The sequence below is a fragment of the Scyliorhinus torazame genome, chromosome 1 (genome assembly GCF_047496885.1).
Source record: "Scyliorhinus torazame isolate Kashiwa2021f chromosome 1, sScyTor2.1, whole genome shotgun sequence".
NCBI lineage: Eukaryota > Metazoa > Chordata > Chondrichthyes > Carcharhiniformes > Scyliorhinidae > Scyliorhinus > Scyliorhinus torazame.
Window position 1 is genome coordinate 54,832,536 of NC_092707.1, and position 14,491 is coordinate 54,847,026.

The 14,491-nt window shown below is 43.9% G+C and overlaps 1 long non-coding RNA gene across 1 annotated transcript in view; it reads right to left on the bottom strand.

Moving 5' to 3' along the window:
• Positions 1-271: 271 nt before the first annotated feature.
• The window catches only part of LOC140407376 (uncharacterized), a 35,421-nt gene continuing 21,201 nt past the window's right edge, over positions 272-14,491 (bottom strand). The window contains exons 3-4 of the long non-coding RNA XR_011939669.1: positions 8,443-8,570; positions 272-3,134 (exon numbers count right to left, since the gene is read on the bottom strand). This is a non-coding gene — a long non-coding RNA (uncharacterized lncRNA). The remainder of the gene's footprint in view (positions 3,135-8,442; positions 8,571-14,491) is intronic.

Sequence of the window (14,491 nt, forward strand, 5' to 3'; positions counted from 1 at the left end):
GTAGGCTTCAAATGAAGTTACTGTGAAAAGCCCCTAGTCACCACATTCCAGCACCTGTTCGGGGAGGCTGGTACGGGAATTGAACCGTGCTGCTGGCCTGCCTTGGTTTGCTTTCAAAGCTAGCAATTTAGCCCTGTGCTAAGGGTAGAGTTGAGAAACAATGAGGGGCAAAAAGCCTTAGTGGGGGTTGTATATAGACCCCAAACTGTAGTGGTGATGTTGAGAAAGGCATTAAACAGGAAATTAGAGATGCATGCGATAAAGGAACGTCTGTAATTTATAATAATCTTTATTAATATCACAAGTAGGCTTGCATTAACACTGCAGTGAAGAAAATGTGAAAATCCCCCAGTCGCCATACTACGGCACCTGTTCGGGTACACTGAGGTAGAATTCAGAATGTCCAATTCACCTAACAAGTATGTCCATCGGGATTTGTGGGAGGAAACCGGAGCATCTGGAGGAAACTGTCAAAATCTTTAACATCCGAGTAAGACTTTTAGACTGAAAGAAGTGTAACAGATAACAACACAGTTAAAGGTTAAATGATTTTACTTGTCACAAGGCTGGTTTAGCACAGTGGGCTAAATAGCTGGCTTGTAATGCAGAACAAGGCCAGCAGCACAGGTTTAATTCCCGTACCGGCCTCCCCGAACAGCCGCCGGAATGTGGCGATTAGGGGCTTTTCACAGTAACTTAATTGAAACCTACTTGTGACAATAAGCAATTATTATTATTAAGGAGAGAAGCCGCTGGAATCAAGGGTTGCAGCAGGCACACTCTGCGGAACATGAGGGACGTAAAGATATTTATACACAATAAGAAACCCATCCCCCCCACAGGTGATACATTGATAATTGCTGAGCCTTTCAGTTGGCTTACACAGAGACAAAGGTACAATTCCGATACAAAGGAGAGGTGATCAGTGACGTCAGTATCCTCCACAGAGATGAATACATATTAGCAATACAAAGGCCGTGCTAATCGACTGACGTCACTGGCTTCGATGGTACTGTTATAGAACAATGGTGTGTGTGTCTCAATACATCTCGGAAGAAACCGATTAAACTCCAGACAATGTAATCACGGTACAGGGGGCCATCTGTCTGCTGATTGAATTAATGAGATAGTAAAGCAATTTACAATGGAACCCTTTAAGACTTTATGCCATGTATCCCATGAGGCTGCAAAACGGCCACGTTAGGTTTCCACATTCCCTCCTTTTGTCATATATTTATGATAACATTATTCTGGTATCATCCTTTTTAGTTCAGTTAGGGACGGGTCTTCTGGGGGTATTACAGCAGTTAGGGTCATTATGGTGGGCAGGGGTTCTATGCTCTTGGTTGCCATGTGGCAGCAACCCTTTATGGCGATTCCAAGGAAGCAGACGCAAATGCATAGCCCCACTATTAGGGTAATGTCTTGCAATATGGGCTTGCCCAGGCCTCCTAACAAACCTAGCCAATTGTCCCAACCTCCCCGTGGAGACCCGTCATGTATTTTGGCTGCCTCCTTCCTGATGTGGGCAGCTAGGTTTGTAATGTTTCCTGAGGCGTCTGGTATATATGTGCAGCATTCTGACCCTATCAGGGTGCAAGTTCCTCCTTTTTCTGCTAGCAGGAAATCTAAGGCCATCCTATTTTGTAGGGCTATCGTTCGTGTGGCAACCATTTCAGCCATGATTTCGTCCAATGCCCCTGTAGTGCTCTTTGCTATTACCTCTAAAACCGCTGCCAAGTTTATTGATTCCTGGGCTAGTTTTCCAGCTCCATATGTTGGGAACAAAATCGCAAAGAAACGCTCTGTTTCTGTGATGGCTCTCCTGCCTCGGGAATCATAGAATTTACAGTTGAGGCCATTTGGCCCACCGGCACTTACAAAGAGCACCCTACTCAAGCCCACGTATCTACCCTATCCCCGTAACCCAGTAACCCCCACTTAACCATTTTTGGACACTAAGGGCAATTTATCATGGCCAATCCACCTAACCCGCACATCTTTGGACTGAGGGAGGAAACCGGAGCACCGGGAGGAAATCCACGTAGACACGGGGTAGACACAGACTCCACACAGATAGTGACCCAGCCGGGAATCAAACCTAGGACCCTGGAACTGCGAAGCAACTGTGCTAACCACTATGCTAACATGCTGCCCACTGAATGCACAAGCTTTCTTGGAAGTGAGTGTGAGTGATTAATATAGGGCTCCACAAATCCTAAATAACATGATCCTGACCAGTTGATAGGTAACCAGGAGTAGGCCCTGTACCCACAGATAAAGTATGTCCCATTATATGATGTATAGTGGGCTATCCCTTCTACTTGTAAGCTAACAGCAAAGTTACCTTTCCCTGTCATGTTCTTAAGTCCTTTAAGGAGTGAGGAGTAGGAGCTCTGGGAGACACTGAAAGAGCGTGTGCAGTAGCTATTACCTACTTCTTCCCCACCAGCCAGACTCATGTATAGGCATATGCTGCCCTTGGGAGCCTCTTGCCCAGTGATATTAGAGAGGAGGAGGACGGGTGGCCTATGGGATGTGTTGTACTTAGGCTGATACCAGCCCGAAAAGTCTGCCATCGAGTACCCTGCAGAACTCCAGGTCATCAAGTCCCCCTCACCATCGGTACTGTAGCCATCCCCATTTGTGGAGGCCCTTTCTGCGGGAGCCATTTTGGAATAGGTACCATTCCATAGTTTGTGAGGTGCTTAAAAGGATAGGCCTTAGTGATATTCCCCCTTTACTGTGTATGGGCACATGGGTACAGACCCAACAGTTAGATAGGTTGGCTCCTCTTGCGTATACATATGCCATGTAAAGGAAAGTGTTCATATGTAGTCCAGTAATTGTACCAGTTAGTCCAATTTGGCAGAAAATTGCCAGCATTGTCAATCCTGTCCCCCAGTTTCCAGGTCGGAGGCTCTTTTGCAGTGCGATGCAGTATCCATGTCAGTCGCTCCTTAACCTTCACTGCAGCGTTGGTCATCAGTAGAATCTGGAATGGACCCTCAAACCTTGGGTGTAGGTTGGTCTTCCTCTTGAAGGCCTTGATGTATACGAAGTCTCCTGTTTCGAGCCTATGGCACTGTCCCTCTGCTGGATCCACCTGGGCTTCCTTAATCTGCGAATGAAATCTAGAAATGCTTTTTGTTAGGGCAATACAGTAGTTCAGCATACTTTCGTCCATCTTGTGAATGTCCATTTGCTTTGCCGTGCACGGTGCTGAGAAAGGTAGTCTCTGAAGTCTCCCCATAACAATGTTATGGGGCGATAGTCCTGTTGCCCTGTTGGCTGCTGATCTTATTACCATTAGTGCCAAAGGTAATAGTTCAACCCATTTTAATCCAGTTTCATCGCACAGCTTTGCTAGCTTATTTTTTTAAATTCCATTGTATCGTTCCACCATTCCAGCTGACTGTGGATGGTAGCTGCAGTGAAAGTGCTGGTTAATTTGTAGAGCTTTACACATTTCTCGTATAATAGTTCCTGTGAAATGTGACCCATTGTCCCTTGATAGTTGTACGGGGATGCCAAATCGCGGCACAATTTCTTTTAACAGAAGCTTAGCAACCGTAGTAGCATCATTGTGTTTACATGGAAAAGCTTCTATCCACCGAGAGAATACATCTATAATTACTAAAATATATTTAAAACCCATACATGGGGGTAGTTCAATAAAATCCATTTGTAAACTTACAAAAGGTCCTGTTGAATTGGGTGGGAGGCAGACTGTACTTTTTCCCGGATTTATGGTTTGGCAAGTGACACATTGTTTACTAATTTGTTTTGCAATTGCCGAAATACCTGGTGCGTACCATGTTTTTGCAATCTAGTCTGCCATCCCCCCTTTGCCCGCATGTGTGAATGGATGAACGCATCGGACAATCCATGGGAATAAAGGTTTTGTGCCACTTTTGCAGCTTCATCTGCCCTTCCACTTCCTATTGAAATGTCATCTTTATATCCTGTATGGGCCTGACATTTTAAAATTACCAATTGCTTTGGGGTCTGAATTACCTGTAATAGATTGTTTACTAATTTCGCATTTTTAATAGTTGAGCCTGATGATGTTAGAAATCCCCTGAATTTCCAAATCTGTCCATAATCATGGGCCACTCCAAAGGCATACTTTGAATCCGTATAAATATTTACGGTCTTGTCAGTGTCTAATATACAGGCTCGTACAAGGGCAAACAATTCAGCTTGTTGAGCTGAAAAATTATCTGGAAGGGTGTCTGCCTCTATGGTTTCATGGGGTGACACAATAGCATAGCCAGAGCAGCAATTTCCTTTCTGATTTCTGAGCGCTGGCCCATCTACAAAATATGTTAACTCTGGGTCGGTCAGGGGTACCACGCCGAGCTCTGCACGTGGCTTAGTTACTAAGTGGGTAACCTTCTCACAACAGTGAGGTGTGCCGTCGTCAGTGTTGGGTAGTAGGGTAGCAGGGTTGAGGGTTGTACATCACTTAATAGTTAGATTAGTGTTTGTCAAAAGTTCTACCTCGTACCTAATTGTCCATGCCGGAGCCTGGAGCTGGGTTGCGCATTTAGTGAGGAGAATTTCGACTAAGTGGGGCACATGTAGAGTGGTCTGGTGATTCAGTGTGGTTGCCTGGGCTTGTTTTACTGCATAATATGCAGCGGCTAGGGCTGGCTGGCAGCCCGACAGGCCCCTTGCCACTGGGTCGAATTGAGTGCTAAAATAAGCGAATGGTCTCTGTTTGCCTCCGTGATCCTGGGTAAGCACAGATTGGGCGAACCCGGACTTGTGGTGCACGAAAAGGTTAAAGTGTCTGGTGTAGTCTGGTAGGCCTCAAGCGGGGCCAAAGGTCAGAGCCTGTTTTAACGCTGGAAAGACATTCTGTGTGTCTTTGGTCCACATTAAGGGTTCAGGCCGGGCTGGCATAGCAAGATCCAAGAGAGGTCTGACTAGCTCAGTGTAATTGGTTATCCACAGTAGCCTGCCACCCCGAGGAAATGTTTCATTTCCCTTTTAGTCGTCGGCAATGGGGCTGAGCAAATGGCCCCAATCCTATCTTGAGATAGCAGGTGTCCTGGAAAAGCTCATGGTTTAGGTATCGGATCTTCTCTGGTACGAATTGCAATTTTGCTTTTGATACCTTGTGTCCCTTTCTTGCGAGGGCGTGTCATAGAACTACCGAATCTGTTTCACAAGTCTTTTCACTGGGTGACACTATGAGTAGATCATCGACATATTGAATTAGGGTGGACCCTGAGGGTAATGCTATATCTTCTAAATTTCTTTTTAGGCATTGGGAGAACATTGTAGGACTTTCAGTGTATCCTTGGGGTAATCTAGTCCAGGTGTACTGCTGGCCACGGTAGGTAAAAGCAAACAGAAATTGCGAGTCCTGATGTATGGGGACCGAGAAGAATGCAGAGCATAGGTCAATAACAGTATAGTAGCGTGGCCCTACAGGAATACTGGTAAGGATGGTCGCTGGGTTTGGCACTACTGGGTAGACTGGGAAGATCGATTTATTTACTGGCCCTGAGATGTACGAAACGCCATTTGTCACTCCCTGTCTTTTGGACTGGCAGGATAGGGGTGTTGCAAGGGCCGCTAGTAGGCACTATGATGCCCTGCTGGAGTAGTGACCTTATTACGGGAGCGATATCTTGACCCGCAGCTTGGGACAGTGGGTATTGGTTCTTCCGTGGGACGGGCCTGGAAAATGAAAATGAAATGAAATGAAAATCGCTTATTGTCACAAGTAGGCTTCAATTAAGTTACTGTGAAAAGCCGCTAGTCGCCACATTCCGGCACCTGTTCGGGGAGGCTGGTACGGGAATTGAACCGTGCTGCTGGCCTGCTTGGTCTGCTTTAAAAGCCAGCGATTTAGCCCAGTGTGCTAAACCAGCCCCTAGTGTCCAAGGCAACTTTATGTGGGGATGTCGTAAACATCTTCCCTACCTCATTGGGCTGGCTGGATCACAGAGAGAGGGGTATCTGGAATAGCTGGTCAGTGGGGTTGTTGGGGCCTGATGCGGCTGAAGCGATCCCACGATACACGGAAGTCTGGAACTAGGTTTGGGCTCTGAGTTCTCCCAGGCATACAAAATAGGGTGATCATTACGGTGAAGGGGGTAGGCGCCACAGCGGTCGGCTGGGACCTGAATCTCCATTCCAATATCTCTATTGAGCATATAATGGTAGCATTCATTTTGCACAACAGATCTCTGCCACAAAGATTGACTGGGGCCTCTTTAGATCATAGGAATGTCTGTTCCTCACTATGGACGTTAACCTCCATGGGTAGTGGGGCTGAAAGTGGTAGACGTTGTGGTGTGCCTGACACTCCGGTAACTGTTCGATAGTTGTTTTAGCAATCCCTTCCCACTGAATGTTCATTGCTTAGCATGGAAAAAGCGGCCCCAGTATCTACCAAAAAGGGAATTTCTTCACTATTCACCTTAATCGTTAACGTCGGCTCATCATATGGATCCAACGACACCAGGGGCAGTTCTCGGTCAATCCTGGTGACCCTCCCTGCGCCAGGGATCCTGGACCGAATAATTGGCCTGCGGGCGGCCTGGTATATGTCCACCCCTCCCACGGCCTCTTCCATTATGCTGGTTCCAATTCTGTTGGTAATGAGGTTTTAGTTGGGGACAGTCCTTAGCCCAATGGCCTAGTTGTCCGCAGTTGTGACAACCCTTGTGGCTTGTCTGTGGGCATTCCCTGGCCCAGTGACCACAGGTGTGGCAGCCCTCTTTGTCTGTCTGTGTCCCACATGGTCCCCTGTAACCTCCGAATCCTCTCCCAGGCCCCCTTTGTTTAAATCTCCCATGACCCCTTTGTGGTTGGTGGTGTTGGTTTTGGGGAAACTGGGCGTATTCTCCCACTTCCTTTTCCAAAAGTCCAGTAGTTTGTTCAAACAGGACTGTATTTTTGTTCTTAGAATCCCTACTCCTTTCTTCTGAGTCTCGGAGCATGGAGACTACTTTTGTTAGGGATTCTTGCCTCCAGCCCAGGCAGATTAATTTAAGGGCAGATCCTAAATCAGGTCACAGACCATTGACGATGGCACTAATAGTGGGCCCTTCTGATGCGGGTATAGTTAGCCCAGAGTATTGTTCCATGAGTCCCTCTACCCTTTGGGCATAATCCTGGATGTTTTCGTCCTTTCTCTGTGTAGCTTCCATTATCTTGGACCAATTTGTCTTTTGGGGGAAGGTAACAGGTGGCCTTGTGGTTGGTCCTGCATTTGGGCTCTCTCGATGGGTTTTAAACCCTTGGAATTTGATTTCAAAATCTTTGAACCGGCCTTTTAGCCAAGCCTTAATAAGTATTTCTCCATCTAAAATGCTAGGTTCATGGCAAAGAACAATGGTTTTAAGTTGGTCCAGTGTTTTCTCTAACTCAGTCTCAGGGTTTCCCATTTCTCAACCATGAGCCTCAACTCTGCATTTGTCCATGGTCTGTGCGCGGGCATTGGTTGGCCGTCTGGGCCACCGGGAAAATATCGTAAAAGCATTTGCAGTCCATACTACGTACTCAACCTCGTGGTGCTGGATGGTAATGGTTCCTGCCTGCCTTCTGCTCCGTTTGGTGTGCTTGTTAGTGAGCTAACATTGTCTGACGGGGGAGGGGGTGGCGGCGGTAACACTGGGAGGCTTTCCTCAACTACGGGGAGTTGGGGCAGTGGTGGCATATATGGTGGTGGGACTTATAACCACATTTGCTGCATTTCTTGCTCATCGCTACTTGACCATTGCGGCACAGTGGCTCGGCGCTGAGCCATCTGTCCTGGAAATTTGTGTCCCTTTTTGTCCTTATTCGGGGTTGCCTTATGGCTGGTTTCTACACTCCTTTCTCTGCATCTTTCTGCCTCTCTTCCAATCCCCAAATGCTGACCAATTTACCTTTTTGCTTCCTTTACACCCTGGGTCCCTACCCATCAGGCATTCTTCTGGGCAAGAAATTCTTTCTAAGTTAAATGACCCGTCTGGCGGGAATGGCCTATTCCCCCCTTTTGTCAATTTAACCCAATTTTTTAAATGGCCTACAGATGACTGGCCACAATTCTGGAGCATGAAATAGGCTGGTGTGACCTTTGGTGGGTGCTTTACTTGCTCCGGTTCCCATTCTTTCAACCTGGGGTGATAGGTAGTTTAAACTCTGGGATCACTATCCCTTAGTCCAGGCTGTTTCAGTTTACAGGAGTTACAACAGTTCTTAAACATATATACAACTTACAAATACTTATGCGTTAACTAATTATATGATCAATTCTCAATCTACGTTGTTTGCCACTATAGATCGAGTCCTTACTTATACAATTCTAACTTATCTAAACTTATGGCCAAATCCTTCTTCGGTGCCCCCGACAACCCACAGTACAAATACTGCCAACTTTAAATGTGTTCCCAACAAGTGTTGCAGTACGCAAGGTTGCCCGGAGGCAGAGCCTTTTACCTTTTAAAATTTTCTCTCTTTCACATCCTTGACGTGTAGGCTGTCCGCGACAAAGCCTTTTACCCCTTTAACTGTGGAGTTACTTTCAGGACCTGTGTTTTCCAAAAACCTGCTCTCTTGTTTTTAATCTGCAAGAAAAAATGTTTCAAAAATTAACCATGTCCTGGAGTACACAGTCTTACTGATTGCAGTATCTGGGCGAACGGGAGCAGAATGTGCTTGACCTAGGCAAGTGCTGGGAAAATCCCAAAGTATAAAATTATACTTGTGGCTGTTAGACATTTTAGTTGCTGTGATATGAAGAGTCTAAAGTTCTGTTCCTTATTCACAGACACACATTTATTTCATTCCAACAGCCTTTGCACAAAACTCTAACTATACATCACCTGACAGAGGCCACCTGAAGCCCCTTTACATATCAGTGTCAATTAATGGATACTTAACATAAATGAAACAACTAATTGCAATGTCTCTTAACCCATTACTTAACAGTCTCCCCTTCTTTGGAGAAAAAAATAATAATTTGGTGAAAACAACATTTCAAGAAACTCAAAAACACACACATGATTTCCCCCTTTTTTTTGTTTGGACGAGAAAGAAAAACAAAAAGTCACAGAAACAAGCGCCCTTCATTAACAATATCCAAAAGTTTATGTGAACTCTCCCTCTTTTCGTAAAACAGTCTGACAGTTGATAGCTCCTGTCGACCCAATTAATTTTTGTTATTCCCCCTCTGTCCAACATCTGCTTCAAACTTGCGATGTCTATCCGTAACCTCTTTTCATTGATACTTTTTGTAGAGTGCACATTTTCCCTCAGGGATTTATTGTCAATGTGACAGTCAATAGGTATATTACCCAAATCCCCTAATCCCAAAATTTCTGTCAATATCTGACTTATAGAAAAGGCCATCCACCACCTCTACAAGGCTTAATGTCTCAGCAGCCAAAGTGCTTTTTACCACTCTCCTTATTTTCTTTGTTCCCCACACAAGCGGGCAACATTTACCATTGTTCCCCAAAAGGAAAATTATAAAACCTCCTGCGCTTGAAACCCCATCACATAAATTTGCGTAGGACGCATCACTATAAACTATGAGTTTTAAGTGCCTAAGGTCACCTAAAACCGGGAACTTCAAAACAAACTCCTGAATTTTAGTTTGGCCAATGCTTTATTTGCTCTTATTATGTCTTCCACTTTGGGATCATTCATTTTTGTACTCAACTCTAAGACATCAAAACTCACGTCCGGTCTAGTCTGTCTACCTAACCAGTTCAGTTGCCCAATAAAACTTCGCAGTTGCTCTTTTTCTATCTTTGAAACCATTGTGTCTTTTTGTGAAACTCGGCCACGACTAATTGCTATTGGGCTGATGCTTTCCAAATAAGATTGCTGACGTAAAGTTGCCCCTAACTTAGTCTGTCCAATTTCCAGTCCAATATATTTATATGCACCGGAAGCCTGATTTCCAACCCTGAATTCTTTCCTCAAACCAGAGAGTACAATAGCTTCAAAATCACTAGTCCCACCCCACAAAAAATCATTGACATGCATCATAAAAATGCCAGAAAGATTTCCTTTATAGTGCCAGTAAAACATTGCAGGATCTGCTTTCAACTGGCAACAGCCTAACTTTAATAAAACTGACATTACTGAAAAATACCAGACTCTAGATGCATCATTTAATCCATATACACATTTGTTCAACTTCCAGAGTACCCCTTCTGTGTTAGCTGCTCCTTTAGGAGGACGGAGAAAAATGTCTCTCTGATGCCCCTGCAAAAAGGCAGCTTTTATATCTACAGATTTGCATTCCCACGCCTTTGTGGCTAATAGAGCCAAAAAGATCTTTAAAATATCCTTTCCTGCTGTAGGTGAATCTACCCTTAAATCCTGATCTTCTAAGTTTTCTTCAAATCCCCTTGCCACAAGCCTGGCCTTTGCCTTATAAGTTCCATCTGGAAGAACCTTTTCCGTGCAAATCCATCTGTGGGATAGAGCTCTTTGTCCCCTATCCGGTACTTCTGTGTATACCTCAAATTCACTCCAACTATGCAATTCTTGCTGTTTAGCGCCTTTGATAACTTTTTCATCTAATTTATTTGAAGCCACCAAAATCTCACGTGCATGTGGGCTTCTACTCCTATTAATATTCATAGTCTTAGTCATGTTCTGAGATCTTGATAAACTACGTCCCCTCTCCCGCCTGATATCTCGTTCCGTACTGCTACTGCTTGATCTTTCCCTTCTGCTGTGGGATGTCTTTTCAATAGTTCTCGACCTTTTCCCGCAGACCTGTTCACTATCCGATATACTATCTGAACTGGCACTGCGTTTCTGTGCCCTTCATTTTTGAACTTTGTTTTCCCAATCCATTGTCTTGACTCCTTCCCCTGAATGCTGTACATTCAACCAATGTTTATACTTTCCAATGGCCTTTCCTGCGCTACTAATAACAGTTGCATCCTTCCATTGACTAGACCCTTCAGGCAAATATGTCACTTTTGTACCAACTTTTGGCAGTTGCCCTTTCGGAAAAATGGCCTGTTGTAATTCATCAGAAGTGTTGTGTTCCTCCACAGAAACCCTGTCTATATCAGTTAATTGGTCCTCATAGTTCTGTAACACATGCGTACCAGATGACTCTGGTTCCTCGTCATGTCTGTCTGCTCTGTCTAAATTTGAAAATTTGTAATCTGTACCCATTATCCTTGATGAATGTACCCTAACAGTTTGATTACCATGTTGCAAAATAATTGTTTTGCCATCTATGCCTATGATCTTCCCTGGGCCTTTCCATTCATTAGAATTGTCTCTCTTATAGTATACCATGCCTCCTTGCTGAAAAACGGCATCTGATGGCCATAAGTTATGTCTTAAAGCTCTGCGAATTCTTTCAGAGACTTCTGCTTCCAAAAACGCTTTTCTACTGCTGTGTAAAGCATTTAAATGTTCAGCAAAACCAAAGCTAATTGTAGTCCCCTCCCAAGCTGGAGGCTGGTCATCCAAAATGGATGGAACTTTACGATTTCTACCAAACACTAATTGATAACGACTTAGCCCCCAACCATCTGCAACTAATTCTTTGCATGTACTGCCCATGCTAAAGCTGAATTTAGCCTGCAATTTGGTCGATCTGCCAAAATTTTCTGAAGCATGTCATCGATGACAGCATGATTTCTTTCACAGACCCCATTACTAAATGGGCTTTCTGCAGCCGTATTCATAACTCTGATATTCATGTTTTCACACATATCCCTAAACTCATCATTAGCAAATTCTCCCCCATTGTCCGTAAGGAATTTTGCTGGTGGACCCATTCCTGTCCCTATCCATTTTTCCACGATATGATCCAGAATTACTCTCTTTTCTTTACTTCGTACAATCGTTGATTGACTAAATCTGGTTGCTAAATCTACAAAATGCAAAATAAATATATTATTTGCTTTATCCCAGATCTTAAGGTCCATGGCCACAATGTCGTTAAAATCCCTGGCCAAAGGTAAGGTTACTATCGGTCGTGCTGGTGTCCTTCTGTACTTCCTACAAACTTCACAGCGGTCACTAACCTGTTCTGTCAGTTTAGTATAGTCATCATCCCTTACCCCTGCATCCTTTAATAAATTTTTCAGCCTCCGAGGAGACGGATGTGCAAATTGCCTATGCAGTTTTAATACCACAAGCTTTTGATCAGCTAAAGTCCCATTTTCAACTGCCATTAAAACATCCTTAACCACTCTACTTGAAATATTATTTGTCAGTAATGGAATACAATAGTGTCCCAACTGTGTAAATTGTAAGTCCACCGTCTTCCCAAAAACTGTTGCCTTAACCTGTTCCATATCCAGTTTCTTGTGTGCTTTCTTCATCGATGGTCTGCTCAGAAGCAAAGGTATCTCACTTGATACAACATCTGCGCTAATGAAATGATTCACTCCGGCAATATTGCAAGGGATCACCACTCTTTTCAGCGACTTCAAAATATTATCATCCCCAAACCTGAAACTTGTGGAACTTTCAAATTACTTAACCTTGTTACGATTTTCAGCATTCAAAGAGTCCAGGTAACATTTTAACCAGTCAATTCCACACACAGTAGATGTGCAGCCACTGTCCAATACAGCACAGTTGAAGGATTCTGCAACCAACACCCTCATTACCGGCGTAAAACTGCTTGTCAATAGGACAATGCCTTCTTTCTGGTCACTATCTTTTTCCTCTTCTGACTCTTCCGTGTCATGTGTCTCTTCAAACACTCTATCATAACGAGTTGGACAGTTGAAAGCATAATGGTATTGAGAGTCACATCGAAAACATCGATTTATCATGCCACGTGCATTTCTGGGGTTCATCTTCCTATTGTAGGTTCTAACTGGGTTTCTGTCTTCATAATTTCCTTGTCTTGATCTCCTTCTATAGTCTTGAGCCCTGTTCGTAGCCATACGATTTTGCCATCCTGTTAGTAGTGTATCTTCCATATTCTGCCTTATTGCAGGCTGACCTATTTGGGTCATCACAGCCATCAGAATCAAATGTTTCCCCAGAAACCTTTGTAAAGCTTTTGTCATCTGTTCGAATAAGGTATCCTTATCACTAAACTGAACTCCTGTCAAAACCAGGAGCCTATCCATGTTGCTCACTCTAGCACAGTCAAGTAATTTAAAGGCCAACAAAGACTGTGGAAATTCCAGGTTGTGTTTCTGCAGCCTTTTATATAGTCTGCCAAATTCCATTATATATTCTTCCATGGAGATATCCTCCATTTTCCGGAACTTATCAAAATCTGACCATGCTTCATATGCACTTAACAAGTCATCTTTCTTATAAATCTTATCCATATGATATAATAAAGTCTCCAGACCTTCTTCTGAGTCTAACTCTTCCAATTCCAGCTCAGAAAGCACTTTGTTTCGGATTTTACTGCCATATGGTAGAGAAAGAGCCAATGCCATACCTTGTTTTCTCTTTCCCAAAGCAGTTACCTGAGTTCACATAACTACTGCACTTCTCCATTGGTCGTACGATTCCCTTTCAGAAAATAAGAGAGGATAGTCATATCCAGCCATCTTTATCCTCGGTTCAGCCATATATCCCTTTTTTTTTCTCACTCACTCCTTGGTTTGATCTGGAAAGGTTGGATCTTTCAACCCTTCACATTTACACAGCAACCATCCTCTGCTACCAAATGTTAGACGTTTTAGTTGCTGTGATATGAAGAGTCTAAAGTTCTGTTCCTTCTTCACAAACACACATTTATTTCATTCCAACAGCCTTTGCACAAAACTCTAACTACACATCACCTGACAGAGGCCACCTGAAGCCCCTTTACATATCAGTATAAATTAATGGATACTTAACATAAATGAAACAACTAATTGCAATGTCTCTTAACCCATTACTTAACAGTGGCCACTTAGGTTTTTCCCGTCAGTCGTCCACCAGGCACTTATCTTCGTCCGCTCCTACTTGGGTCAGAATAAGCGATCTCGGTGGAACCTCCAAATTACTGTCGAAATCTTTAACATCCGAGTAAGACTTTTAGACTGAAAGTAGTGTAACAGATAACAACACAGTTAAAGGTTAAATGATTTTACTTGTCACAAGGAGAAAGGCCACTGGAATCAAGGGTCGCAGCAGGTACACTCTGTTTCCACAAAACCCATGCATACACGGGGAGAACGTGCGGTGTCCACACAGTGATCCAAGCTGGGAATCAAACACAGGTTCCTGGTGCTGTGAAGAAACAGTGCTAACCGCTGTGCTACCATGCCACCCATGGGTGACTTTAATCTGCATCTAGATTGGGCAAATCAAATTAGTCACACTACCAGAGAGGAGGAATTCCTGGAGTGTATATGGCGTGGTTTTCTGGATCAATACGTTGAGGAACCAACTAGAGAACAGGCCATCCTAGACTGGATATTGTGTAATTAGAAAAGAATCAATAGCATTCTAATTGTGCAAAACCCCTTGGTGATAAGTAACCATAATATGACAGAATTTTTCATCAAGATGGAGAGTGATGTAGTTGATTCTGAGACTAGGGTCA